The sequence below is a fragment of the Bos indicus x Bos taurus genome, chromosome 10 (genome assembly GCF_003369695.1).
Source record: "Bos indicus x Bos taurus breed Angus x Brahman F1 hybrid chromosome 10, Bos_hybrid_MaternalHap_v2.0, whole genome shotgun sequence".
Taxonomy (NCBI): domain Eukaryota; kingdom Metazoa; phylum Chordata; class Mammalia; order Artiodactyla; family Bovidae; genus Bos; species Bos indicus x Bos taurus.
This window is the reverse complement of record NC_040085.1, coordinates 8,425,135-8,430,375: the sequence shown is the minus strand read 5'-3', so window position 1 is coordinate 8,430,375 and position 5,241 is coordinate 8,425,135. Positions and strand designations below refer to the sequence as shown.

The following is a 5,241-nucleotide window of genomic DNA, read 5'->3' as shown; positions in this document are numbered from 1 at the left end:
AACGTGGCTGCTAATTGAAGATTAGCATCATCTCCCATCAATGCTAATACGCTTTTTGGTTATTTGCAATTCCCTTTTGTAAGTCTGAGGGAAACATCATTGCCCAAATTAGCTCTTTTCACTCAATAAAGGCCATATTAGCATTCTGAGGTTTGTGTTTGCTTACTGTTTATTTAGAGAGAGGTCAGATGAGAAGTTGGGCTGCCTGCACCTGATTCCCATTTCACTGAACACGGTGGCGGGGGCGGGGTGGGGGGGGTGGGGGAGGGGGGTGTGGCGGTTCCAAAGTCCCCAGAGGCCAGGCCAGGCGCTCCCCGGCTAGAGCTGAGTCAGGCTCACAGTGCGGGGCCAGAGCCCCACGTGGAGCACCAACTACTGGATACCTCCACAGTGGTCTCCTCGGAAGGCCTGGCCCAGGTGGGTGAAACTGACTCAGGTGACTCCAGAGTGTCCCTCTGCCTGGACTCTGCGTCCTGTCCTCTCAGGGCTGCATCCCTATCATCAAGTGACAGCCCAACTGTCACCTCCTTCCTGTCCACCCACTTACGTGGCCTCCTTCCCCAGCCACACTGTATCCCCGCATGTTCCTTCCCATCTGTCTTGGCACTGAAAAATGTTCTTCCCATGCTGGAACGCAAGCTTCATGACCCCCGCAGCCCCGGTGCTCATCAATATTTGGTGGAAATGAAGGCAGGAAGGAAAACCTGAGCTGATAAGGCCTTGGGAGCATCATTTAAGAGGAAAAGGGCAGCCTACACTCCTCGTCCCGAATACTTTCTCTTGAGTTACACCGTGAAGAGGAAAAGATCAGTCTTTGAAACCAGATTTGCATCCAAATCCCCAGTTGTCTCACCACTGACAGGATAATTTTGGCCTTGATGGTTTAACCAACTAGAGAATCAGTTTTCTAACTTACAAACTGGGGGTGGGGGTGGGGGGTCGGGGTGGGACTGATCAATCAGATTCAGTGCCTGGCCCAGGACTGGATCAAAGGGTGGTGATATTTCCCAGACTGCCACCACCCTCGAGCCACTCTATGCAAAGCCTGGACCCCAAAGAGGACCCCCCCTACCCCCGCCAATCCCTCTTTCCCTTGGCTTCAAGGGCGGGGCGCTAGTCCTGATAGCATCCAGGCAAGCAGCGGCGCACTCCAACCCCTTCTGAGCTGGCGCCCAGCCCCAGCCGCGCAGCACACAGCTTCCCGCGCCCAGGCCCTGCCAGGTCTCTGTCGGTGGCTCCAGCCCTCGCGGGGTCACTAGTCCCAACGCGACCATCGGTTCGCAAGCGGTTCGGAGTCCCGGACCGCACTTCTTGGGGGATCTCTTTGGCACCATGGCCCTCGTCCCAAAAAAGCATTCTCGCGAGTCACACGCCGCCACGAGTAGTTGCGGGGATCACCGCGCTGCCGCGTTCCCCTCCGCCAAGCGCTGCGACTGACCCTTGGGCATTCAGTCCCGCAGGAGCGCAAGAGGCTCCTGAGCAACGCGCACCACGTGACCGAGCTTGTCTGCCCGCGCAGTCCACTAGACTCGCAGAGGTCGGGCGGGCCTAGGGCCAATTTCCCATGGTTCCCTTCATTTGCATATATGATGTAATAAGGTTATGGAGACTATTAAACTTAACCCTAATCAAACTATATGATGATAATGTGTGTGGTACAAAAGGTCATAACTTATTATATACTTTGAAACTTAAAAAAGGGTTACAGTTTAGTCACCATAACTGTAAAATTTTTTCTATTCTTAGCTTTATATAGTTCTTGAGAGGCCATGTTTATCGTGCTCGCTTCGGCAGCACATATACTAAAATTGGAACGATACAGAGAAGATTAGCATGGCCCCTGCGCAAGGATGACACGCAAATTCGTGAAGCGTTCCATATTTTTGTCCACGAGTGTACCGTCTGCACAGCTCGCACCTTGATGCGAACGCTTTTCACCTAAAGTTTCTGCTTTTTGTTTGACATAAAAGAAGCTATAGTTCCTGGAGATGAAGTAAAAGTAAGTGTGGGCAATCAGATTGATCACTTGCTGTGCTTTTCACACCTGACCCTTGGGCCCCAGTCTTCAACCTTGCAAATCTTGCCTCTGCTTCCCTCTGCATTATCCTGAGTTCTACTGAACCTTACCCTTAAGGAAATGGCCTTGCCAAAGTTGGTCCGTTTCACGTCCAAAGCATAACAGGACCTTAGTGCCACCATAAACTTAAGTTGTACTACACCGGGAACTTGGAACAAGACTGACTCATGCTACCTCTGAATCTTAAAATAATAGTAACAATACTCACTCCTTATTGAGCATCTCCTATATGCCAGGGCCTTCACCGATATCTCATTTTAATATTCCTGACAGCCCTGTCTCGTGGGTATTACTGCCACTATTTCATAGGAGATGCTGAGGTAAAGCCACCTGGGCACGATCATGTTAGTTAATAAGTAGCTGAAACAAGGCCTGCTAAGTAAGACCTTTAGCTGCACAAATCCTGAAAAGCCCTGCCCCCAGGTAATTCAATGGCAAAAAGCACAGTGCTAAAGAATGAGAAGCAAAAACTGCCAACAAAGTTCAGATTTATCAATTTCCTTCCAGAAGAAAAATGTGGGTGCATACGCCTTGCTGGTGCCTGAGCACGCGTGTAGTCCGCCTGGCGGTGTCTGCAGCCGCTTGGAGCCGGGTTGGCTTGCCTCCCGCGGCCCCTCGGCTCCCAGGCTCTGCGCTCGCCTCAGTCAAGGCACAGGGATGGTCACCCCGGCTCAGAGCCGCCCCAATCGGCGAGTGCGCAGAGCTGCAGAGCAGTGTACTATCAAGGATCCACTTCTGTTCTCTTCAGTGGAGGCAAAATGATCCTTTCCAGGAACCAGCCGAGAACAGGCATCCGTGGGACCTCACGGCCTCCAGTGCGTGGAGTTGGAGGACAATTTTTGGTTTTCGTTTCTTCCCCCCAAAATACTTGGTTCCTTGGAGGCCACTTGGGTCACTGGGTGAGTAGCTTAAAGGCCCATTTCTGGAATGTCTAACGATAAAATGACCACTACTGGTTTGGCTCTCTTTCTAGAGAAACTGGTCATTCTTAGTCCTTCTTTGTGGCAGAACCCTGTTTCACAGTAAAATTTAGGAAAGACAGGAGCAATTCCTAGTGCTGTAAAAGCCAAAGACCTAGCTGACTTCTGCGGCTCTGCAGTTCTATGAAGTAGGTATTCTTTTCCCCATCATGTTATAGATGAGGAAGCTGAGGAACAGAGATATTCAACAGCTTGCCCTACAAATGTCACACAACCAGTCAGTGGCAGAGAAGAGACTGAGACCCAGGAAATCTGGCTGTAGAGTTTGTGCTCTTCACCACTGTATATTGTCACCCTGCTTATTTAACTTATATGCAGAGTACATCATGAGAAACGCTGGACTGGAAGAAGCACAAGCTGGAATCAAGATTGCCGGGAGAAATATCAATAACCTCAGATATGCAGATGACACCACCCTTATGGCAGAAAGTGAAGAGGAACTCAAAAGCCTCTTGATGAAAGTGAAAGTGGAGAGTGAAAAAGTTGGCTTAAAGCTCAACATTCAAAAAGCGAAGATCATGGCATCTGGTCCCATCACTTCATGGGAAATAGATGGGGAAACAGTGGAAACAGTGTCAGACTTTATTTTTCTGGGCTCCAAAATCACTGCAGATGGTGACTGCAGCCATGAAATTAAAAGATGCTTACTCCTTGGAAGGAAAGTTATGGTCAACCTAGATAGCATATTCAAAAGCAGAGACGTTACTTTGCCAACAAAAGTTCATCTAGTCAAGGCTATGGTTTTTCCTGTGGTCATGTATGGATGCGAGAGTTGGACTGTGAAGAAGGCTGAGCAATGAAGAATTGATGCTTTTGAACTGTGGTGTTGGAGAAGACTCCTGAGAGTCCCTTGGACTGCAAGGAGATCCAACCAGTCCATTCTGAAGGAGATCAGCCCTGGGATTTCTTTGGAAGGAATGATGCTAAAGCTGAAACTCCAATACTTTGGCCACCTCATGCGAAGAGTTGACTCATTGGAAAAGACTCTGATGCTGGGAGGGATTGGGGGCAGGAGGAGAAGGGGACGACAGAGGATGAGATGGTTGGATGGCATCACTGACTCGATGGACATGAGTCTGGGTGAACTCTGGGAGTTGGTGATGGACAGGGAGGCCTGGCGTGCTGTGATTCATGGGGTCGCAAAGAGTCAGACACGACTGAGCGACTGAACTGAACTGATGTTTCCCTTTGGGAGTGTAGAGTGGGAGAAAAGTCTGTTTAGAATTAATGCAAAGTGAGTGCAGGTCCAGTTCTGCTTTTTTTGGTGTTCTGAATTCAAGGATAGGAGTCACATTTTTTGCAAAGGATCAAGGCTCGAATTTAGATCAGGGTAGCTGGGAATGGGTGGACAGTTATGTGCCCAGTAACTTTGCAAAATTAGAGGGAGTGTGAAGGAGCACCCTCTTTGGGATGCAATTGCAAGAGGAAAAAGCTTTACTGTTCTAGGTTGACCATCCCTTACCTGACCCTTGCCCCCTCCCCCCAAACTAATCCTATTGGCAAAAGATCTTCTGAGCAGTAAGCCTGTTTAATTAGCTATGCAAATGAGCTTAACTGCTTCCCAGTAGCTGTGGTCCAGAAGCACCTAAGGTATCCTTCCTTCAGACATTTCCAGCACCCAGATGAACCACAAAGTTGACCCCATTCATCTGGACATCTGTTGAGTACCTGTGATGCATTGGGCCCTGTTGGAGATCACAAGGAAGGGGAAGATGTGGCTCTGATGGCCCGGGCACTTAACAGTTCTATGGGAAACACAAACACACAACAAGGATAACTCAGGGAGGTAAGCACCGCATTAGCTTCCTTAACCAAGTGCCACAGGAACACAGAGGTTACTCCCAGGAATCCAGAAATCTTAAGGGTGTGTTTTGCTGAGGGGTTACCCCAAATTTCAGAGGAAATGAAGGTGGGGGAGCTGCCTATTGGTTTCTCCCAGGAGAGTGAAAAACCAAGTCGCTTGATGCTGTCTCCACCTGCTCCTCCAGCTTCCCGCAGTTTATCACCCTGGATTTGCTGGGACAGACACTACCTGTCTGGAGGAGCATCCCTAGAGCCTTCCTCCGTCGAAAAAGGAGTGGGAGATCCAAGAGGCATGTTTGCCTGGTTCCTGACCCCCAAACCTCAGACTCTAAAGCCCGACCTTTTTGGGTACTGCCGGGGGCCGAGGTGAGGAACAAACAA

General features: G+C 49.7%; 1 non-coding gene across 1 annotated transcript; it reads left to right on the top strand.

The window, feature by feature from the left end:
• Positions 1–1,778: 1,778 nt before the first annotated feature.
• LOC113900567 lies at positions 1,779–1,885 on the top strand. The gene has a single exon (XR_003513198.1). It is a non-coding gene; the product is annotated as a U6 spliceosomal RNA (small nuclear RNA).
• The last annotated feature ends 3,356 nt before the right edge of the window (positions 1,886–5,241 follow it).